Source organism: Protopterus annectens, chromosome 13.part0, assembly GCF_019279795.1.
Source record: "Protopterus annectens isolate FY-2018-M chromosome 13.part0, PAN1.0, whole genome shotgun sequence".
In the NCBI taxonomy this organism is placed as follows: Eukaryota; Metazoa; Chordata; order Ceratodontiformes; family Protopteridae; genus Protopterus; species Protopterus annectens.
The window spans coordinates 571,868,334-571,893,687 of record NC_056747.1 but is presented as its reverse complement, the minus strand read 5'-3'; the positions used below and the strand labels follow the sequence as shown (position 1 = coordinate 571,893,687).

Genomic DNA, 25,354 nt, shown 5'->3' with positions numbered 1-25,354 from the left:
CCATGGCTACACCAACCTTCTGCTGAAAATGTTCATTTTCAAAAATGAAAACATTCTCTAATACAATTTCAAGAAGCGTGCATAACAGATTAACCTTGTCGTTGGTGAAACATTTCTTGTGGTTCAAAAATGCTCTAACGTTCTCAACACCCCATTCATTAGGAATAACAGTGAACAGTGATGCTATATCCAAGGTAACAAATATATAGTCAGTAGATATAGTAGAAACCTTATCAGCCAATCTAGATGGAAACGATTTAGTATCATTTAACACTGTTTCACAGTCATCTAATAATGGGTGTAAATTTTTCTCAATAATGATGGATAGTGGCTCTGTACTCCAGCCTTTACCTGATACAGTTGGCCTCACTGGGGGACAATGTAAGTTCTTATGAATTTTAGGAAGGCCATAGATTGTGGGAATGAAGGGGTGCTCTACATTAAAATAATTAAATAAACTTTCAGTAATAAGGCCCATCATTAATAAGTCAAAAATCAAAAAAGAAACATTCTCTAGAATACCTGTGACATAAGTTCTAGGAATACAAGAATAAGGATTCTCGTCATACAGTAGCTTCCTCATCTGTGCTATATGTAAATCTTTATCCAGCACTACAATACTACCACCTTTATTAGCTGTTCTAACTTCTATTGAGTACATAATTTTCAATTCAACAAGATCATCATAGTCTTCTGAAGCCATGTTACAAAAAGATGGTTTAGTATCCTTATCAAACATCTCTCTAAACTGTTTTTCACATAAGGTAATAAAGGCCTCTATTGCTGGATGAGGCATTGGAATAAAGGTACTAGTTTTTTTGAAAAAACATTTTCATTTACAGTGGAGTTACCTTGAAAAACTGTTTTTAAATTCAAAGATCGACCAAATAACCTAAGGTCTTTAAGAAGTTCAGCAAGCTCAGCTTTCATAGCTGGAATAAAGGATAGACCTTTATTCAACAGAGATAGTTGAGCTGTGGTTAGTTCTGTAGATGAAATATTGAAAACAAAGTCTGTATTCGGTACCTGCGCCATTTCACAGTTGGTTGCTGAGTCTCCGTACTCTGCAGGCATTGCAATCTCCCTTTCCTCACTAAGCTCCTGCTCCTTTCTTTGATGGGGAGGGGATTCGTTAGAGAAAATGGAATGGCCGTCAAGTTCTGTGCTAAAAAACGCAAGTTCCAGTGCTATTACATACTGAACTGTTGTGCAGTGTGTACGTCTTTATGCCAGATCAAGGCCTTTTCAATGGTATGTACTGACTGAATGCATCGTTGCTGTTGAATAAAGGTGATATTTGTAGAGCTGTGTCTTTCTCCAGTGTATGCCATAGAATATTTTTTGCAGGAAGTGTATGAACATAACTGGAAAAGTTACAGAAGCTGAAAGAGCAGAAATGTCAGGGTGAAAGCAATTTCGTCATGTGAAATGGTTCTAAGAGCAATGTGTTCATATACCTGTAGTTTTGAAGTTATGGCTTTTTGAGTAATCATACTAAGAAGAATATGCTTAGGAAGAGCTACAACTAAATAAAAATGTTTTTTCAAGAGAGTGCTGCAGGTTTTCAGTACTCAGCATCTGTGTCATAACTGAAAACCCACATTCCTGAGCTGCTTTAACGTAGTGTCTTAAAGTTTTAAAGCAACCTGAAGCTGAAGAAGGGTTTGCAGTTATTATGCGATTCCAGAGAATGAGTAGGTCATGGGGCATCCTGCCTGGAAGGGTAATGAATGTGCTGGCTCTTGTTTTGGAGGAGAAACAAATGGATTGACTGGAGTAAAGCAGGGGAGGCCTGAAGGTTAGGGAATGAGGGTTAAAAAAAACTCCAATGGAGCTCAGAAAGTTTGCACTATAAGGGAATGAATGTGCTGGTTCTTGTTTTGGAGGAGAAACAAATGGGTTGACTGGAGTAAGGCACGGGAGGCCTGAAGGTTAGGGAATGAGAGTTAAAAAAATCCACTGGAGTTCAGGAAGTTTGCACTGTAACTTCCAGTGGGTGGAGCCTAAGCCTTTTGAAAGAATCAAATTATGTCCACACACTTCAAATAAATGTTCATATCTCTGGAGCCATAGGGATTATGAAAGAAGTATAAATGGCAAACTCTTCAGCACAAACTATTTTATAGTGGTGGCAGTATTTAGGTTCTAGGTCTTCAACCAAACTTTATAAGCCACAGTAAACACAGTAACTGTTACATTTGTAATATTTTGTAAACAACTTTCATTATCTCAACAACCACTCAAGTTACACACATACTGTCAGCAGCATTTTATTCATCTACCTGAGAGTGTTGATATGAGGCTAACGAGTTCTGTCTGTGTTATCTGGTTGTTTAGATATTTAGAAAGATGTGAAAATTATATCTGTTAAATTAATGTTATAAAACAACAGTTAATATCTATTTACCTGTACTAGACAGAGGTCAGATATTAATGTAGTTTAGTTTGCCATTGTGTAAGCTTTAAGATAAAATATTTTACAACCCTGTATATAACATTGTTTGGAATTATTGATGTAAATATGAACAAGCAATATGTGACGCCTAGAGGCGTCAGTAGGCGTTAACTGCAGATGCACCTGAAGGCGTCACTTGGATATAATGAGTTAAGTCTGTGTTCCCTTATTAGGATAGTGATCAGACTTTTATACTGTAGTTTCCCATCACTTTGTCAGGAAGTTCCCATTACTGTATGGTATTTTTTTACAGTGATAGTGACACTGGTATCCTACCGTATTAGTAAATATACAAAGCAAAAAAAAATGTTATTTCTTCATTGGGCTATAATTTTTTACTATTTGCTTCTGAGTGCTTAGTAGGACGTGCACAGCATTATGTATATTCAATGCAATGATATGAAAAATTGTCTTATTTTATAAGTAGACTTTTATAAGATAACTCGGTAATCTCAGTATGATGTTTACAGTTTCTTAGTGCATTGTCAGGCAGTAACATTTAGTACAGTAAATTGGAGAGTGTTGTCCTTCTCTGTCAGTCAACGTTTAAACAATAGACTTTAGTTCCCCCACTGGGAAAAAAAAATGTTTGATTGCATGGTGAATGACTCACCACCTTTCTGAAGTTTTCTTTATCAGTAGGAAGCTTTTACACCAGTCGCAATTATATATACTTCCCCATCGAGAAATCGCAACTTCTGATGTGTTACTGTCTGCTTTTCGTGTATTCCTCAGACAATTTCAAGTACTGCTTGAATTTTTCATCTGAAATTTTATAAACCATTAGAAAGCCTTTGCCCTACTTGAAACACTACTGCATGAGTTTTGCTAGTGGAAAACAGCAGAGCTTAATTATGCTTAATATGTTCAGAGCTAGGATACCACCCAGGATGCATCACTGTAAAATATTAAATTCTCTTGGACTATTTAACTTTACTTTGCAGCTTCATTTCCTGTAGCTAGCTGTTTCATAAGATTGTGTGCAGAAAACCATGGGCTAGATGCAAACTCCTATCCTCGCTGCATATGAGGCAAGGTAGAGAAAGTGAGTGCCACATCAAATCAGGAGATAGAAGAGAACTGCACATCTCTCAGTTCATGTTCATTGCATATGAGATAGTGCATTAAATGGCAAATAATGAAGCAGCACTTTGCACCATTTATTCCAGCAGCTCATTGACCTCTTTAAGATGTGACGGTGTCTGAGAGAGTGCAGAGGCAGCACTACTCCAGGGTATACTAGTATTGTGCCCCAGCTGTAAAATAATGTGCTGTAGTTAGTGACTTGCTGGAAGTGTTAGATCTTCATATGCAATTCAACCTCCCACCACCACCACCACCACCTTCCTTTTTTTCTGCTGTCTGCACTTGGTCTTGATCATATTAATTCATATGCTGTTACTCTGTCAGCTTTTAAGGCGGTCACTGTTTAGTTTAATAAAGGCAAATGGATCAGATGGGGGTGATGCATTTGACATCCTCCATCAGCCAGCTGATGTACTGTTGCAAGAAACAAAACCAGGAACCGCTGCTATGTGTGTAGCAGAATAGTTGGGATACGTAGCGGTGCAGCACTGTATATTTTAGGTTTCATTAGTGCATAAAACATTTGGAGGGATACAAGGTTAGGGCATCTGACAGTGCAGCACTATGCACCTTTTATTACAGCAGCACACACAGCATTCACAATGTCAATGTAGGGTGCACAGCAGTATTGTGTACCTCACTAGTACACTATGCAGAAAGTGAATGAAAACTGATGTCAGTTGATGCTGGAGTCAAGAATTTTTGTTTTATTTATTTTTTTATTTGTCCTTTGATAACTGTGAAAGTCCAGCTGAGCCAGTGGCCCATTCTCAGTGGAGGCCTGGGGAGAAAAGCTCCACAAAAGATTCAAAAACATGTAAACTGTAGATGAGTAACTATATACAAGGAGAGAAAGCCCCACAACAGATTAAATATTTTACAATGAGTTGGGGAAAAGAGCTCGGCAAAAACACATCCACACAAAACATTTTAAAGTAGCTAAGTAATTAAATCCAAGAGGAGAAAATCCCCACAATTGATAGAAGCACAGATTTGAAATACATTTATAGAAATATTGAGAATACAGTGTGCACTGCAAGTAGCAATACACACTGCAGAAGTGGATAACCCATGTCAAGCAAACTAACAAGTAGTTATTTGAAATATTGAATATGCTTGTAATGATGTATAGAACTGAAAAATAATAAGAGCATTCTGCTGCCAGAAATAGAATGAGATGAGGAGGAATAACGAGCTGGATGAAGATTAAGGACATGGATACAGAGTTATTATTAGAAAGGAGAGACTGTCATGGGATGACATGGGAGAGAAACATAAATAGTAACAAGTGTTAGCTCTAGAGGTAGAAGGCCATATATAATCATATGGTGTCATTAAAGTGAGAGCTTCTTTTGACATTGTCACTACTACCTGCTAAGATATGGAGGTGTTAGTGAATTCAGAATTGAGAAAGGTATAGTTATAGAGAGTAGGTGGTCATACATCTGTTTTGAGGGTTGTGCATGTACAGTTCCAGGTGTCAAATAGATTTTCTTTTTAGATTTTTCTTGAAATTGGAAGGGTTACTAGTATGCTTAAGGGATGAGGCGCTAGAGCTCCAGGAGAGGGTTATGTAGCAAGAATAGAAAGAACCGTTTAAGGTAGGTCATATAGCAGGCCAACACACTCACCCAGTAAATGTACAGTGGTGCAAAAAGTGCAAGGGGAGTAGTTTACATTCAAGTGCTTGTTTATACTGTGTACAGCACAACAGAACAAACCTGTCCATCAAACATCTTGCATACTAACTGCCTACTGTATGGGTGTATAACTGTACAGAGCAGCATACACGGGGATGTCTGAACACAGCATTAGTGTATAACAGTACAGAGCAGCATACATGGGGATGTCTGAACACAACGTTGGTGTATAACAGTACAGAGCAGCATACACGGGGATATCTGAACACAGCATTAGTGTATAACAGTAGAGAGGAGCATACACGGGCATGTCTGAACACAGCATTGGTATATAACAGTACAGAGCAGCATACACGGGGATGTCTGAACGCAGCATACACGGGGATATCTGAACGCAGCATACAGGGGGATGTCTGAACACAGCATTAGTGTATAACAGTACAGAGCAGCATACACGGGAATGTTTGAACACAACATTAGTATATAACAGTACAGAGCAGCATACACGGGGATATCTGAACACAGCATTAGTGTATAACAGTACAGAGCAGCATACAGGGGGGTATCTGAACACAGCATCGGTGTATAATGGTACAGAGCAGCATACACTGGAATGTCTGAACACAGCATTGGTGTATAACAGTACAGAGCGGCATACATGGGGATGTCTGAACACAGCATTGGTGTATAACTGTACAGAGCAGCATACACGGGGATGTCTGAACACAGCATTAGTGTATAACAGTACAGAGCAGCATACACGAGGATGTCTGAACACAACATTGGTGTATAACAGTACAGAGCAGCATACACAGGGATATCTGAACACATCATTAGTGTATAACAGTACAGAGCAGCTTACAAAGGGATGTCTGAACACAGCATTGGTATATAACAGTACAGAGCAGCATACACGGGGATGTCTGAACACAGCATTGGTGTATAACAGTACAGAGCAGCATACACGGGGATGTCTGAACACAGCATTCGTGTATAACAGTACAGAGCAGCATACACGGGGATGTCTGAACACAACGTTGGTGTATAACAGTACAGAGCAGCATACACGGGGATATCTGAACACATCATTAGTGTATAACAGTACAGAGCAGCATACACGGGGATGTTTGAACACAACATCGGTATATAACAGTACAGAGCAGCATACATGGGAATATCTGAACACAGCATTAGTGTATAACAGTACAGAGCAGCATACACTGGGATGTCTGAACACAGCATTGGTGTATAACAGTACAGAGCAGCATACACGGGAATGTCTGAACACAGCATTAGTGTATAACAGTACAGAGCAGCATACATGGGGATATCTGAACACAGCATTGGTGTGTAGGAATGTATAGCACAGCTCATAATGAGCTGTCTAGTACTGATTATCCATTTGCTTATTACCTATTTATTTGCATTTTGTTTTAGTTTCAGATGCTGTGATTTCCACCATGTATTATGAAGTCTTGGTACATTAAGGCCATGCATTGGGTTGTACTTGACTTGGTCCATTTCACCCGTGCATATTAACACTGTTGTAGAGCAGCAATTGTGGCATCAGTATATAGGCGAGTGAACCATGTTACATGTGCCTTATATATGTTGCGTATTTTTGACATGCACTTTTCTAAGACTGTACCACTAACAGCATAGTGGTTGTGCTTCAATATGTACACAGTAGAAACACTAGTGGACAGTTCCCTTTGTGAACTGAATGATATTTTCCTTTGCGCATAACACTGCATGGCCCCACATAAGGTGGATTATGTCTTTGAATGTAGCTGGGATGTATAGTTAGTAACGCATATCACCAGCTGCCTCCCCCTTGTAGTGGAACATCATTCCCTGTTTTGGCCATCTCTTTTTGCTTTCAAAAAGAAAAAAGGCTGTTTGTACACTAGTCAGTCCACTCAGCTTGTAACAACTTTGATTTTAATGGGCACATGAACTCAGAATATGATTGCTTAACAAATCTTTTGTGAAAATCCAACTGATTTATATTCCTGATCCATGGAACAAACCCTCTGTTGCTAAAATGTGAGCTTTACTTCTCTGCATGTTCATAGAGCCCATTACTATATGTTTTACTTGTGAGTACATTTTGCTAGAACTGTGTTAATTTTATTTTGTCATAACGCTGTCATTTTTGCTGTGGAATTTGCCTTCTGGGTCTTCAGTGAAGAGGAACCTTTTTCTATGCGTGTCACCTTGGTTAACAAAATGTAGTGATACAGCAGCGTATACAACATTAACATCTTGTAGATTTTTTTAAGGAGAAAGCTTGTGTGAAGGAACTATAGCATTAGAGAAACCTTTTTTTTTTTTTCTCAGTTTTCCCCCCTGCAGTTTGTCTATGAAGAAATAAAGAAAAAATGGTCAGTATACAGCTACCAAGAGCATTTTTTAGGTTTGTAAATCTGGAATCATGTAATGCAAAGCAATTTTCTCTTCTTCTAAAGAAAAACAAGGGTAAATGCCAAGAAATTCATCAGCTTGTACAAGTCAGTCATGTGTTTTTATGAATCCATGATGAAAGCTGTGGAAATGTTTTATAAAATATAAATGAAAATGTAAACACCAGTATTTAGAGTAAGGTGCTGCTGCAATCAAATTAAAGAGAGCAGTTCCATGATTTTGTGCTCCTACATGTTAATTCACTTGGGGGGGATTTCCTGCATGCATATATTAGTAGTAGTCTCATTATGTGGTGGTCATTGATAATACATATCTTGACAAAGTACAGAGTTGTCAAATGAGGTTACTAGTTGGTAATTAGAATAGTGGTTAATCCTTCTTATCATGAGGTGTAGTCACCTCAGAGTTGTTTATTAAGTGGAGGGAAAATGCAAGGGATATATACCCCAGCATGAGGAAAAAGATTATTTTACTTTCTATTCAGATGCTATGTCCCAGGCCTTTTTCATACAAATGACATTTGCACAAAAAGTGCATGAACAGATGACATGGATACTAGCAAAATTATTCGTAAACTGCTGTGTCCTGCTTATGATCACTGTTGCAGTATTATGAGCAGTTGAGATCCTGTAAGGCGTAGCCATACATCTGGCCAGGATACCAAAGCCTAGGTGTCTTCCTCTTGCATTGTACATTCCACTTATTACGTATGCATGACATGACTACGAGGTACATAAGGGATATGCACTAGCATGAAGTGCCTCAGCACTTTCTTAATGCCAGCCTGAATACTGAGCCTGCATTTCTTGTTTGTATGTCAGATGTACAGCTGTTGACAGCTCCACTTACCTTGGACAGGTAAGTATACCTTTTGAGAAAACTTCCTCTTTTTCATATTTTTGATGAGGTATTAACCTTATTTCCAAAAGCCACAACACATAGAATGTGTTCCGGTTGAAATATTAAATCACAATGCTTTATTTCACCAAAATAAAAACTAAGATAAGGAAAATCGTCAATTACAAAATATTACAGTACATGAGCACTTTCGTCCAATCAGTATGAACTTCATCCGATACATTTCCCCATTAACCCAATGTGTAAATACCCTTTAGGAGCCTTCAGATAGTTATTGCAGACAGATTGTATGGATTGTATAAGGCTTTACATTTTTAAAAGGGTAATGTGAAGAAGGGGGGGATGTCTGCAGTAACCTATTCGAAGGCTCCTAATGGGTATTTAAACATTGAGTTAATGGGGAAATGTATCTGAAGCTCGTACTGGTTGGACGAAAGTGGTTATGTAATGTAATCTTTTGTAAGTGAAGTTTTTCCTTATCGTTATTTTTATTTTGGTTAAACGGTTTCTATGTGTTGTGTCTTTTGGAAATGTGGTTTGTCGTTTGCGAGTACATTTTTCAGTACCAAAATGTATTAACCTTTTCATGTCAAATAAGAAGATAAATTGTGAGTGTTGGAAGCAAGTATCTTACAGGGATAACCACTCTAACAAGTGTTTTTTTTTTTTTATGCAGGAGCCAATCATGGTTGTAAGAATTGTTCCGTTTGCCAATCTTTCATACCCAAGACCCTTAAGAGCAGTTTGTCCTCCCCAAAATTTACTTCTAAAAAACAAAGACTAAAGGATAACCTGCACATGTGAAAATGGAGGCCAAACCCTCTATCTAGGATGTCTCACATTAGCTGAAAAGGAAGCCAAAAAAATCTAAATCAGATGCTTTGGCTATCCAGTTAGACCTGGACGTCTCCACTGTGTCTCCCGAAGAGTCTTCGGACAGTCTTGAGGTTTCAGCTGCTCTCTTTGTTAAGCCAACATGGCACTGCCCTTTAGCAAATGTAGATCAACTGAGCAGATGGCTACCTTTGCTGTGAAGGGGAAACCAAAGTTGATTATTTTGGAGGGACGCAATGGCATTCCTCAGACAACTGTTGGTGGTAGCATTTCTGGGCAATACTTACCTGAAAACCAGTCTGTATTTTATACATGACAGCTCTGTTTATATCAGTATATTTCTCACTAATGTACTGAGAGTGGTTGTATCTACCATCCTTCTTTTCGTTGAAATACCCGATTCCCTCATAGAGTTGCATCAGTGGTCTGAGTCTCCTCATTATGTTCAAGCTCCTCTTCCAGTTAAGAAAAAGCAAAAGAAGCATACATCTTCTCCCCCAGCCAACAGACACCTTCAGAAGGAGTGATATGAATTTCCCAAGGTCTGTACCTGGTTTTAGTATCTTCAAAGCCTCCACATTTCTTTTTATTTTAAGCTTCCCGTCCCTCCATTGTTGCCCACAAAAGCGAGAGAGGGATTTTTCTTGTAAGGAAGAAGAGTCCGGCTCTGATGGCGAGTCTGAGGATAAGGACACGATGTTCCCTGATTCTCCTCTGATTGACCTTTAGTTTGGGGATACTGTGAGTAAGATGGTGCAGCATTAGCAACGGGAGGGTGAACAGGTGTCAGATATACAAAAGAGGTACTATAACTTGATGTTCAAGGGGTCACTAAACTCTCATCCATTCCTCTGCTTCTGGAGGTTTTGCAAGACACGTTCATCACAGCTCCTGTCGATCCAGAAACCCATCCGCAACTACTAAGAAGCCTGATAGGTTCTGTAAGGTGCCAAACACCCATACTTTTTTGTATAAGAACACATCATTTGACCCTGCAGCCATTTCATTGGAGCTTGATAAACCTACTAAGTTCTTACCCTTTTCAAATGCCCTTCCAATGATAAGGATAGTAGGGCTATTGACACATGTGGGAAGAGGGTGTACACCTCTTCCACTCTGGCCTTTTGTGCTCTTAAGTTGCCAGACAGACATGACCAGATATTTGTTGTCCCTCTTAGGGTCTGAGACAAGCTGTTCTTTGACATGCCTGAGTCTGACTCCACATCTTCTCTGGTTTCCAAATTACAAAGCATTCTATTAAATGCAGTTGTAATACAGCCAATACTTCCTCCTGTGCAACGGCTACTGGTTCTGTTCTGAGGCGGTTCTCTTGAGTTGGGCTTCAGTCTCTACTGGCGGATGTTAAATCTAAACTCCTGGATGCTCCTCTGGAATGGGATTCTCTGTTTGTTCCAGCTGCTGACATTTTTTAAGAAACTTCAACAGAGAGGTAGACTAATGAAAGGATTTGAACAGATCTTACTCTGTCCTGATCCTAGATTTCAAAGGAAATACCCTATCAAAGCTGGCTCTTTCTTTCATAAAGGTCAAAAGGCCTCCCAAAAAGGTAAAAGCTTAAAAAAAAAAAAAAAGTGGGAGATCTTATGTCTTATGACAAACCTAGGCAGGAATTCAAGGGGACTAAACCTCCCATTTCCTGGCAAACTAGCCTCCTTTTGACTATCTGCCTGTGCGTCCTACCCCCTCCCCTGTCTTCACCCTGCCCATAACTCCTCTGAGCAGTAATTTGCCCTTCTCTCTCCCAGCTTGGGAATCAGCCAACACAGACTGTGGGATCTTTCTTTCAATCAAAATGGTCACAGAATAGTGTGGCTTTCACTGCCTCACTGAGCAGGCATTCCTCCTTGTCCCTTCAGTTCATCCCCATTTAATTTCTCTAATCTTGAAGAACTTATTTCTGCAGAGCACAATAGAACTGGCCTCTATTCAGCAGATGGGTTGTAGTTTGTATTCACAACTTTTCCTTGTTCCTAAACAAGAGGGGATATGGAAACTCATTATGGTCTTGTCACTTCGGTTTATTACTGAGAGTTCCAAAATTCAGAATGTTCATTCTGTAGTCTTTTCATTATTCACACTGCCTCAGTGGCATATGGGTTTTGTGCCTGCACAAACCCACGGTGGCAGCTTTCCAGAACTCAGAATCCCATCCTGTGACTCTCATCACAGAAAGTTAGTTATTCAGTCTTTTAGTATCGGCTGTAGGACTCACACAGTTGAATTTCCTCAGCAGCCTGCATTAGTGGATGATAGCTTCCAGACCTGTATAAGATTTTATTTATTTATTTGTTTGTTTGTTTACCAGGAAAGTCCAACTTGGAACAAAGACAATTTTCAGCAGATGCCCAAGGAGAACTGCTCCAGATGTCTGTCTTTGTAATGTAGGAGAAAACCCACACGAATGCAGGGAGGACATGCAGACTCTGCATAGAAGGCACTCCAGCCGAGAATCGAACCGGAGAACCTCTTGATGTGAGGTGACAATGCTACCGCTGCACCACTGCGCCATCCCTTCTTTTGGGAACGTCACCTCCTCTTTATTTTTATATACTGTTGATTTCTTTCTGTTTTATTTAAAAAAAAAAATATATATATATATATATATATATCTACATATATATATACATATATATATATACATATATATATATATATATATATATATATATATATGTATATATATATATATATATATATATATATGTATATATATATATATATATATATATATATATATATATATATATATATATATATATATATATATATATATATATATATATATATATATATATATATATATATATATATATATATATATATATATATATATATATATATATATATATATATATATATATATATATATATATATATATATATATATATATATATATATATATATATATGTATATATATATATGTATATATATATATATATATCTATATATATATATATATATATATATATATATATATATATATATGTATATATATATATATATATATATATATATATATATATATATATATATATATATATATATATATATGTATATATATATATATGTATATATATATATATATATATATATGTATATGTATATATATATATATATATATATATATATATGTATATATATATATATATATATATATATGTATATATATATATGTATATATATATATGTATATATATATATGTATATATATATATGTATATATATATATATATGTATATATATATATATATATATATATATACATTTTTATTTTAATATATGTGCTGTTTTTTACTGTGTAAATTCTTCTGGGAATTCTAACTTACTATGTTGTTTGTATGCTTAATACTGCTTTTAAGCAGTTGTGGGGCTTTTATAAAGTGTTTTATGAGGTTCTGTGGTGCCATTTGAACTCTCGGGACTGCCTGATGTTTATCTGCTTCATTTTAAAGTTCTGACAGGAATATATTGCATTTTTTTTTACGTTTTTCTTGATTTTTATGATATTCTGAATTAAGATTGCTATAGCTGTTTTGATCATTATATCGCAATTTTACCATAAATTACTTTATTTGCATTTTTGGGAAGTTTTTTTTTGTTTCTGACCAGGGAATCTGTAAGTAAGTGCTTATTTATGCTGTTTTAAAAGGCTTCCATTTGATTTTTGACACTACTTGGACAAGTCAATTTTACTTGGTACTGTGACTGTGTATGCTGCTCTTTACAACACTGTGCAGGTTGTAGAAAGTACAGTTTTGTACCTACCATAAATGTAGATGTTCGAGTGCTAATACAGCTGCAGTCATAACAGATGGGTTCTCCTGCCGTCAGGTGGGTCCTCGGTCGGCCGAATTCCAAAGTCTAGGTCCGGCGTCGGTTGTCGTCGCTTCTTCCCTGACGTCAGTGCAACAGGGGTATAAAAGAACCAGCCGACGCTATTTTCTTCAGTTTTTCTTGCCCCCGATGTCAGGTGCCCCCAGAAGGAAGGCAATACATAAAATTATGAAGTAATGCAATGCAATATAATCAAAAAACAGTAGTTGCAAGCAAATACACCATAAAAGAATACCCCTAGAGGGGAAGGAGGGAGGGAAACCTGGACTGCAGCTGTATTAGCACTCGAACATCTACATTTATGGTAGGTACAAAACTGTACTATGTTCATCGTGCATACAGCTGCAGTCAATACAGATGGGTAGAATCCCAAAGCTAAGAAAGGGGTGGGAGGCACTAGGTGGAACTAGAAGGAGCCAAAATGCCCTGCAAGACTGCAGTGGTAAAGCCTGCTCTAGATTCGGAGTATAATGGTAGGTTGTAGTGTTTGGAGAAGGTATGCACAGAACTCCAAGTGGCTGCTTCCAAGATATCCTTGGTAGGAACTCCTCTGAGGAAGGCTGCAGAGGTGGCTGTGGCCCTGGTGGAATGAGTTCTAATGCCTGTAGGAACAGTTTTGCCATGAAAGGAATAGCAAAAGCGTATGCAGTGGGCTATCCATTTTGAGATTGTTTGCTTGGAAATTGGCTTTCCTGGAGCTCCTACCGCATAGGCCACAAAGAGCTGTTCTGATTTTCTGAAAGGCTTTGTTCTGTCCAAATAATAACGCAGTTGCCTGTGGATGTCCAAGGAATGTAGTAATCTCTCCCCTTTGTTTTGAGGATTGGGATAAAAAGTAGGTAAATGTATGGCCTGATTTAAAGCTACCCTGGATACCACTTTAGGCATAAAGGACGGGTTGGTTCGTAATGAAACTCTGTCCTGATGGAAGATGATAAAAGGCTGGACAGCCATGAGGGTCTGTAGTTCTGAAACTCTATGAGCTGAAGTGATAGCCAGAAGGAAAGCTGTTTTCCAGGACAAATATTGCAAATCTGATGAAGCAGCTGGCTCAAAAGGAGGCAAAGTCAGTTTTTCCAGAATGAAATTTAGATCCCAAGCAGATATTGGTTGTTTCCTTGGAGGTCTTAATTTCTTAGCCCCTCTGAGGAACTGTCTTAAGAGGGTGAGAGAATAAAGGAGGATCAGTGTTGTATTCTGCAGAAATGGCTGAGGCATGGATTTTGATGGAGGAGAACGAAAGTCCACTGCTTAGTAGTTCAGCCAAATATTGTAGTATTTGAGGTAAATTCAGTTTTCCAGGGTTCTGGCCCTTTTTCTCATTCCAGACACAAAAACATTTCCATTTTGGAGTAAGCTTTTCTAGTTGATGGCCTTCTGGCCTCCAAAATGACATCCTGCACCTCCTTGGAGAGTAGGGCCTGCTGTGATGCTAAGGAATCTTCCATGCAGCTAGATTGAGTGTTTTAGTTGACTGTGAAGAGTTTTGAAGCTGTGCTGAGTCAGAAGAAGAGGCATTAGAGGCAGGGTCCATGGAGAGGAATGAGTCAGGCTCCTCAGGAGTGGGTACCAGTGTTGCCTTGGCCAGTCCGGAGCAATGAGGATCATCTTTGGTCTGTCTGCTCTGGTCTTCAATAGGACTTTGGGCAGCAGAGGAAGAGGCGGGAAGGCATAAACTGTCATTGATGTCCAGCTGAAAGAGAGCGTCCACTCTCCAGGCCTTTGGGTGGAAGATCCTCGAGCAGAATTTTGTCAATTGATGATTTTTGTGGGAGGCAAAGAGATCTATGTCTGGCCTTCCCCATTCTTGGATTATTTCTGTAAAAACTTTTGGGTGCAACATCCATTCGTGTGGATCTGTCATATTCCTGCTTAGGTTGTCTGCCAGCGTGTTTTCCTTGCCTGGCAAGTACTGTGCTTGTAGTTCCATTTGTAAGTCCATGGTCATATTCCAAAGTGATATGGCCAGTCTGCATAGGGGATAGGAATGTGTTCCTCCCTGGTTGTTTATGTACCACATAACTGTGGTGTTGTCCATTCTTATCAATAGTTGACCTGGTTGTAGAAGGTCCTTGAAAGCTATAATAGCATTTATTACTGCTAGCATTTCTTTTTGATTGATGTGAAGGTGCTTTTCTTTTTGGGACCATTTGCCCTGAATGCACCGGTCTGTCATGTGCGCCCCCCAGGCGTAGTCCGAGGCGTGTGTTGTGATGACTTGATTTGCTTGAGGCTTGCTGAATGGAAGACCTGTGTTTGCTTGACATGCCTGAGCCCACCACAGAAATTCCTTTTGCAGACATGGAAGTAGTGGTGTTATTGTTTCCAAACTGGCTGTGTTGAGACCATATGTTTTTTAGGTACCATTGTAGTTTTCTCATATGCAGCCTTGCACATGGGATTAGCAAGATGCAAGATGCCATGAACCCCAGAGCCTGCAGGATTTTCCTTGCAGTCAGCCTGGTGCAATTTGCCAGTGTTTTGAAATATTGAATTAGTTGCCCCTGCTTCTCTGGCGTGAGGTAGGCCATCTGGGTGTTTGTGTCCAAATTGGCACCCAGGAAAATTATATTTCGAGAGGGTATTAGCCTTGATTTCTCTTTGTTGACTGTGTATCCCAGAAAGTTTAATAACATTATTACATAAGCCAGATGTTTCAGAAGAATGTGCTTGCTGTCCGCTTGGATCAGGCAGTCGTCTAAATAAGGGTATATTTGTATCCCTTGAAGTCTGCAGTAGGCAATTACTGATGCCAGGCATTTCGTGAATACTCTGGGCAGTAGATAAGCCAAAGGGCAATGCAGAGAATTGATAATGGGTTGAACCTGCAAGAAATCTGAGGTATCTTCTGCAATTTTGTCTGATTGGGACATGCAGGTATGCCTCCTTGAGGTCCAGTGTTACCAGCCAAGACTCCTTGCCCAGCATGGGAAGAAGTTGCTGTAGAGTGAGCATCTTGAATTTTGGTGCAGTACCGAATGTGTTTAGGATGGAAAGATCCAAAATAGGTCTCCAATCTTTTCCCTTCCTTGGCACCAGAAATAGCCTGGAATAAAAACCTTGACCTTGTTCGTGTGTAGGTACCTCTTGAATAGCTTTCATGTTTATAAGATCTGAAATTTGCTTTTGTGCCTCTGCCCTTTGATTGTGTGGCAGTTTTGGCATGCCTCTCATTTTTGGAAGGGTATGAAAGTGGAATTTGTAGCCTCTGTTTATAATGTCCAGGATCCATTTGTCCTTTGTGACAACATGCCAATTTTTTGAGAATAGTGCCAGCTTTCCTCCTAAGGGGGCTGCCATTTGAGACCTGGTTGGCCTGCAAAGGGGAAAGTCATTGGGTTTGCTTTCTGAAAGATTGTGAGTTGTCCTCACCACCTGTTTGTGTAGAAGCTTGCCATTGTCTGCCTCTGTACGATCCTTGTGGTTGTCCTCTGCCCCTCGGGCGCCTGTATCTGCCTCTTTGGGGTCTGTCCGTGGCAGGAAAGGACCAGTTTTTGGAAGGCCAATTTCTACTAAAACGTGGTGGTTGAACCTGCAGAAATTCTTTCACAGTTTGCATTGATTTAGCTTTTTCCTCCATTTTTCGTAATACTTCCTCAGCATTTGCCCCAAATAGTACATCCTTTTGAAGGGGGCGTCTAGTAATTTAGCTTTGACATGATCAGGCAAGGTTTGTTCCTTGAGCCAAGCATGCCTGCGTATGACTGAGCCTGTAACCGCAGCTCTACATGAGGCCTCTAGAGCATCAAAACCACATTGTAAGGTATGTTTACCCACTTGTTCTGCACTATGCATCAAATCCTGCAACTCCTTCAAGTCTGGTTGTTCAGGTTGTGACATTTTACTTTTCAATTGAGATAACAGAAACTGTTGGTATTTTAGCATATGAAACTGACAGTTTAAGGCCCTCATGGTTAAGGTAGCCGAGGTATACCTTTTTTCCCCACCTTTCTAAGGATCTGGAATCTCTCTCGGAAGGCAATGGATTTTTGGCAATGGAAGCCTTAACTCCCTTGGGTCCCTGTGAGATGGTTTCTAGGTCAGCAGCATGGCTTTTGTAAAGAAATTGGTGTGAGTCAGGAACCCTGTAGTACCTGTCAGGCTTAACTGGAGCTGGAGGTAGAGAGTCCGGGTTAAGGCAGGCCTCCGAGTAAACATCATCTAGGATGTCCAAGATAGGAGGTATAGCCAGAGGCCTGTGCTGGGGTAACAAAAGAAATTCCCTGAGCCTTTTCTTGGAATCTGAATAATCCTGGCCTTCCCAGTGGAAGTGTTCCCTTAAGGTATGCAAAGTTTCCCCAAATGAGAAATCCTCAGGGGGGGATACAGAAGGAATAGACTCCTCTGCATCAGAGTCTTCAAGGGGAGTAAGCCTGTTCCTGATCATCAGAGTGGTCTGAAATAATGGATCCCTGATCAGAGGAGGGGGAATCTTCCTCCACTCTGGGCCTTTTGTCCGGAGGTGGCTGAGAACCTCTGATTAGAGTAATTAAATCCTCAGCCATTTTAAGCATCTGTCTCTTAGGCATGGGGCCTGGAGATGGGCCCTGTGTAACTGGTCTCTTAGGGTGCATGGTTGCTTTAGACTTGGTGAAAGCCTTGATGGAGAAAGAAGAGGAAGGTCTGAAGACACCTTGAGTGGAGGTGGACCTGTCCACATTCTGTGTTTCAACGCCAAGAGTGGCTTCGGTATCTGTAGTCGGGGCGTGGGCCGAGGAGCCTGCGACCTCGGGTACAGGAGACACCGCCAAAGATGTGTCGTCGGTAGTCAGGGGCTGCGTAGGCGCCTCACTGAGAACCGGACCACGTGTAGTCGGCTTTGGCGGGGTGTCAGTAGAGGCCGCGGACCTCGAGTGTCGGTCCTTGTCTTTGCGTATTTTAGACAAAACTGGTGTTGGAGTATCCGACGACATGGTATAGTTAAATGCTTTCCCAAAAAAATGCTGGACGAACTCCCCCCCGACGCTTAATAGTGCGTTTGTTGAATGTAGCACAACAGTGACAGACTGAGACGTCGTGGTCTGGGCCTAAACAAGGTATACAGAGGGAATGGAAATCCTTATGCGGTATTTGCTTCCCACAAGAAATACAATTATTAACTTTGTCTGACATCGGTCTGAGGCAAGAAAAGTTTCAACGGGTACTTAGCTTTTAAGAAGACTTCGGTTTTCCAAATTTTTCGTAATCTCAGGAGCTGGCCGACTGGCACTTGCGAACTGCTTCTGCTTCGGGCACCGCGCGGCAAGAAAGACTGAAGAAAATGGCGTCGGCTGGTTCTTTTATACCCCTGTCGCACTGACGTCAGGGAAGAAGCGACAACAACCGACACCGGACCTAGACTTTGGAATTCGGCCGACCGAGGACTCGCCTGACGGCAGGAGAACCCATCTGTTATGACTGCAGCTGTATGCACGATGAACATTAAGGCTTAGCACAATCTAAACTGTTTCTGCTATATTTATGCAGTTTTGCCCTATTTGTTGTGTGGGACATAGTTTATATTTCCTACTATTGATGCCCTCAGTCAGACTTTAATAGTGTCAGTGTATTTCCCTTGCCTTGATGGATCCTGAAATGGCTGACAACCCCCACCCACCACCACCACCACCAAATCCAGTTGTACTTAAAAACAGGTTGTGAACCTGTTGTTGCCTTAAGCCGGCCCACAGACCACACCCCGTCACCCTCTAGTGTGAGCTTGCAGCCATCCATGGTGCAGCAGTCAGACAAATCCTCCAGGGCTGTTCCATTACCTGGTTCAGGTACGGGAGAATCAAACCCTTTAGGTGGAGGAGAAGTCTGAGGTAAGAGACCCCTTGCCAATAATAATCTCTTCTCAGATATTTTGTCCTCTAGTATAGTCCATAGTAAGAAGAAACAGAATCTTCACCACATGACTGACTGTCAGGTTATTACCATGTACAGGGCTGATGTGGTTTCCTTAGCTAAGAATGTTTTACAGTCAGCTAATCACTGAGTCTATACTCCCGTTCAGAATGACTATGGGACTACTTTCTGTATATTAAGTCTAGGGCCATAGACATTGATGGGGACTCTGATGCAGATACTAGTGAACATTCTTGAATCCATCCATTCTTATTCTTTGGAAGGTGAACAGGTTCAAAAACTCAAGCACGTGATCACCTTTCCCAGAGATGGTAGCTAGGTTTAGAGATGTATTTGACTGGAACCAATGTGGAGCTACACTACTAACTGGCAAAGTTTACAATCTTATTAAGGATGAGATTCCAAATGTTTTGTCTGTTCCTCCTCTGTTGCCGACCTTAGAAGATGTTTATAAAAGTACATGTAAAAACACTTTGACTAATGAACCAGTTCCTAAAAAGGCTATGAGGAAATACAAGATGTACTCTGATCTTGCATCTCTCTTTGCTCATTTGTCACCTGACCTAGCTGGGGTTTCTCTAGCTGCAAAAATTAACTAGAGAGCCTTGGTTTCTTGTAAACCTTCTCTGCTGGATAACATTGGCAAATGGTTAGAATCTCTAGAAAAAAGTTAGCTCAGTCTATTAATTTAGTCTTTAGAATTTTAAATGATCAGGGCTTCATGTGGAATTTATTTTGCAACATGCTTACAATTTAGATGACTTTGCTCTATCTTTTCCATGATGAACAGTAGTGTTATATGAATAAGATTGTTTCTAATGTGGCTCAGGTTTTCAAACATGCTTTGAGGAGTGTAGCAAAAAGTGCAAACACAATTACCAGAAATGCAGCTGCTTCTGATATATTGAGGTTTGCTTGGTTACATAACCAGAATTTTTCTGAGGATTTAAAAAAATGATATTTTGAATGATGCTTTAAGTTCTGAATTTGTGTTTTGTCCTGCTGCTACCCAGGTTCTTACACAATAAGATGATAAGCATAAGTTGTTGCATGGGATATCTTGAATGTTTCATATTCCCAGGTTCCCCACCAACAAGGCATCCAACTTCAGAGGGCAAAACAAACAAAAATCCAGCTTAACAAGATTCAGGGTACCAAGAGTGAATGGCTGGAGGATAATGCTTCTAAACTAAATAAAAGGAGCACCTTTCCCAAAAGTGATCATTCCCCTGCTAACGAATCACCATGCCAGGACTCAGGATATTTTGTCCCTTTCTCCTGCCCCTCCTCCCCTTTATGCTTCCCCCAGACTTTCTATCAATCCAGCAGCTTGACCTCAAATAGTCTCAGTATAATAGGTGCTGAGAATAATTCAGTGAGGATATTCTTGGCAGTGGGCAGAAAATCATCCTTTCTTCAGTGAAATCTCCTCGTACCCAACATACCAGACACATTTGTTCTCTCCAGAATGCCTTTACAAGTTGCAAGCAGGGGTTATAGAACCAGATGGTTATCATAGTGATCACTGCTGCAGTAGCCTTAGCTGTATGGGTTATACCCTAACAAGGATAAAATAGCAGGACAGCTTCAGGGCACCTTCCATGTACCCAAACTGTCAGCTCGAGCTGAGCTGACTAAAAGACAAGTTTGGGTGCCAAGCTCTTCAGAGCTGTGCTGCTGCAGAAGAGTATGCTCCCCTGAAGCTTTGGAGGATCAAGGGCTAGCTTGTACTGTTCGTTTGCAGGGCAGATAAGTTCCCTTTAAGGGGAAAACCTTCCATTCAATATTTTTTGTTTATTATTAATATTTTCCTCTTCAAGAAAGCTGTATTAAAGTTAGAAGTTTGTGTTTTAATGGACAGTCACAAAACTTTACTGTAATGGGAGTGCTTTTTCCCTTTCAGTTTAAAAGTTGTTTAAAGTAACTGAAAACTATATTTTCTTTGAAGAACTTGTGTCTGGTTTACTTTGTGGGGCGGGCAAAGTTTTTTTTTAAAGTACTTTTTACTTATTTGTCAATGAAAAAAGTTAAGCAAACAGCTTTTGCTGCCACAGCAGGCTTTTTGTTTGCCTCACCATAGGTGGGTGACATTGCTGTGGCCATTAGTTGTACCCCAGACCACTCATCTTTTACTCTGGATCTCTCTAGTGTAACACCCACAGTCACTATGGACTAGAGCTTAGCCATGTCCTCTGTGGCTGTTGGGATCCCCTCAGTGGGCATGGGACAGCCATTCTTGTTGGTTCTGGGAGAAGGAACAGGGAAGGCTTCCCTATTTTGTCAGAATGTCATGCCCATCCCTGGGGAAGCTACTGACAGACAGGTTTTTTTCCTCAGAGTTGTGATTCAGGCTCAGGAGAAAGTTGAGTTTCGGACTGTCCCTGAGGGGAGTTCTCTTTCGTTGAGACTATTTCTAGTATGGGCCTGTGTTTTTAAAGTTGAATACTGAGGTTCCTCAGTCCCTCAGAAGATACTATGAGAAATTATAGAAGGAATTATGGAAACTGTACCCATTCCTGCAGGTCTGTCAGTTTTGGAGAATGTGTGTGTTACTGACTATAATATTCCTGGCAGTCAGCTAGCTGCCTCTAAAACAGATAGTATAAATAAAATTCCTTAGTCTTTTAAGTTGTTGTACATTCCTCCCAAATCTGATTTTACAGCTGTAGCTTTGGTTAATTTCTCTGCTTCTAAAGACTTAATAAATCCCAGTCCTACTGTTTCTGATAAGGATGGAAAGATTATGGTAAGTATGTAAAAGAGTATATTATTCTGCAACTTTGATTTTCAGAATTTTGAATTGTTAGGCTCATATTAAGGCTTGTTCTGACTAATTAGGAAAGTATGAGGAATGTTTTATCTGCAGTTTCTTCTTGTGAAAAAAATTCTGCTTTAAATTTAATTTCATTTGTTGTTCAAGTCACTACTCATTGTATACAGTATGTATATGACTGTTGATATTTTATCCAGGGATGTGGCCACTGTTACTGTTTTGGGATGTTTGCATGGCTGTGTTCTCAGAATTTCATAGATTGTGTTAAAAATGAGCTCTTAAATTCTCCTTTGGATGGAGATTTAGTGCTTGACCTTGTTGCTGCAGAGGTGATGAAAGGGGAAAGTTGATACAGACATTCTCTTCTCCTTTTCCATGTTTTTCAAGGGATTCTCCTTGTCCAATTTTAGAAAAAAAAAACAGTGCCAACAAAATACAGGTAAACAGACATTTAAGAAGAAATGGCAAGGGGCCTTCAAGAAGAATTCTGAAAAAAAAACAAGGATAGTGCAATAACTCGGTGACTATTTAAGAGACTTTGCACCCCCCTCCAACCGTGGTAGCCCATATTCTCTTCCAGAAAGTCTGAATTTCCACGTTTCTGTTTGGCACCAGATAGTTTCAGACAAGTGAGTTCTGAAGATAATTCATCAAGGTTACAGAAGGCAGTTCTGAGGAAATTCCTCCTTTCCAGGAGTTAATTCCACATCCTCCAGACCAGACTCTCTTGTTTTGTCCTGTCCTTCATCACATGCTGTCCCAGGGAGTGATAGAAATAGTTTTCCCTTCACTTGTGGGAAACAGTTCTTATTCAAGGATGATGTTCATCGTGTTTCACTGTTGCAGTCATTACACTTGGGTTATCCTGCTGGCAGGCGACCCGAGTTCCAAAGTCTAGGTCCGGCGTCGGTTGCTGTCGCCTCTTCCCTGACGTCAGTGCGCCAGGGGTATAAAAGATGCAACCGACACCATTTTCTTCAGTCTTGCTGTGTGGTGCCCGAAGCAGAAGCAGTTCACAAGTGCCGGTCGGCCGACTCCTGAGATTTTCGAAATAGTGTTTCAGAACCGAAGTCTTCAATAAAGCTAAGTACCCCATTGGGGAAACTTTTTCTTGCTCCAGACCGATGTCAGTAAAAGTTAACAATTGTATTTCTTGTGAGAAGCAAATACCTCATAAGGACTTTCACTCTTACTGTATTCCTTGCCTAGGCCCTGACCACAACGTTACTAGTTGTTGGTTTTGTGCTAGATTCAACAAACGCACTATTAAACGTTGGTTTGATTTTGCATTTCATTACTTTGGCTGAAGGTTTAACTATATAATGCCGTTGGAACAACCGACGACCGGAATTCATAAAAAACGCAAAGACAAGGAAAAGGACAGGCATCCGAGGTCCAAAATCGATGACAAAGCCTCTTCTAGGCCCGTCGCCGGTTCTCAGTGAGGCGCTTTCGCAGCCCCTGACACCCACTACCTCAGAGCCACAGGCTGTATCCGACTCCCACGTGGAGACAACTAGGCCTCTGGATACTCAAGGTATTGGGCCTGCGGAAAATATTCCCTCAGATGGGTCCGGAGCCGCTGAGCAGGCATCGGCTTCTGAAGGTGTTTTCAGACCTTCACAGCTTACTATTAAATTCTCTGCAGCAGCCAAAGTACAGTTAAAGACAAAGAAACAAGTATAGCATTCTCCTGGACAGTCAACCATGCCAAAGAAACAGATGCTTAAAATGGCCGAAGACTTAATTACTTTGATCAGGGGTTCCCATCCCCCTCCTGGTAAAAGGCCTAGGCAAGACACTGACTATGATTCCTCTGACCAGGTTTCTATTTCCTCTGATTCCTCTTCAGATCAGGGCTGTTCTCTTCCTCTGATTCCTCTTCAGATCAGGACTGTTCTCTTCCTCCCTATGAGGACTCTGATGCTGAAGAATCTATACCTTCAGCCTCTCCTCCTGAGGACTACTCTTTTGGGGAAACTCTGCACACCATGAGGGAACATTTCCACTGGGAGAGCCAGGATTATTCAGAATCCAAGAAAAGGCTCAGAGATGTTCTTTTACTGCCTCAACACAGGCCCCTGGCTATCCCCCCCCCCTGTGCTTGATATAGTTGATGTTTTCTCTGAATCCAGTCTGTCTCCTGATTCTTTATCCCCTGCACCAGTCAAGCCAGACTGGTATTACAGGGTCCCTGACTCTCATAAATTTCTTTATAAAAACCCTGCTGCTGACCCTGAAACAATTTCTCAGGGTCCCAAGGGGGTTAAGGCTTCCACTGCTAAAATCACTGTTCCCTCTGATAGGGATTCTAGAGCTGTGGATAGATGGGGAAAAAAAGTTTACACTTCTGCTACTTTAGCTGTAAGGGCTTTAAACTGCCATTTTCACATGCAAAAATATCAACAGTACCTCATGTCTTTGTTAAAACAGAAAATGCTTACAAATTCAGAGAATCCTGACAATAAGGAAATGCAGGAATTATTGCATGCAGCTGAACAAAGTCATCAGAGATCTGGGGACCCAGGTTGACAGTAGCCTTTCGTTTGACACTCATGTTGCTAAAGTAGTTAGGAAAACCTTCTATATCACCCACCTGATCATGAAGGGATTCACATCTAGATCAAGGGAGGTCATCGTCCCCCTGTACTCATCACTTATTAGACCTATGATTGAGTACAATGCCCGTTGAATGTATCTGACCAGACACCTGCTGCAGCTTGAAAGGCCCCAAAAGTTCCTCACCAAAAGGATAAAGGGTCTCAAAAATATGTCTTATGCTGCCCGACTGAAAGAACTCCAGCTCTATTCAGTCTCATACCTTACATTCATAGGTGACCTGTGCCTGACATATAAGGCCATGTCAAACCCAGATTTGATGAATATGCTTCACCTCAAAAAATCTAGATCCCTCAGAACCACAAGGGCGGGAGACTTAAACCTTGACACGGTTATAAATAGAACGTGCTGGAGGGACAGATTCATCACCCAGAGACTCCCTATGCTGTGGAACAAAATCCCGGTACATGTGAGGCAGAGCACCTCTCTGGTCTTGTTCAAGAGGAATCTTGACCAATGGATGGGAGATTGCAGATATACCCCAGGGATTACTTCAGCGTCACTGCTTGACAGAGGCACAGCAAAATGATAGGCATAGTTTTTATTCAAACTAAAGGGGTGGCGAAAGCCACATAACTATGGGCTAGGCTTATAAATGCCCTTGGGCAGATAGCCTAGTATGAACCTATGAACCTAAAGCATACTCTGCAGTGTGGTTTTGATTCATTAGAGGCTTCTTGCAGAGCCGCAGTTACAAGCTCTGTCATTCGAAGGCATGCTTGGTTGAAAGAACAAAGTTTACCTGAACATGTTAAAGTAAAATTATTGGATGCTCCATTACAGCATGATACTTTGTTTGGTGTTAAGGTAGAAGAGGTGTTAAAGAAAATGGAGGATAAAGCAAAATCTATGCAGACAGTAAAGGATTTCTTACAGGTTCAACCACCTAGGTTTAGTAGAAACTGGCCTTCAAAAAATTGGTCCTTTCAGGTGTCAGACAGGCCACAAAGAGGCAGATACA

The 25,354-nt window shown here is 40.4% G+C and overlaps 1 protein-coding gene across 2 annotated transcripts in view; it reads left to right on the top strand.

Annotated features, from left to right (window-relative positions):
* GUSB (glucuronidase beta) overlaps window positions 1–25,354 on the top strand; it is an 875,001-nt gene that overhangs the window by 488,989 nt on the left and 360,658 nt on the right. The window lies entirely within an intron of this gene.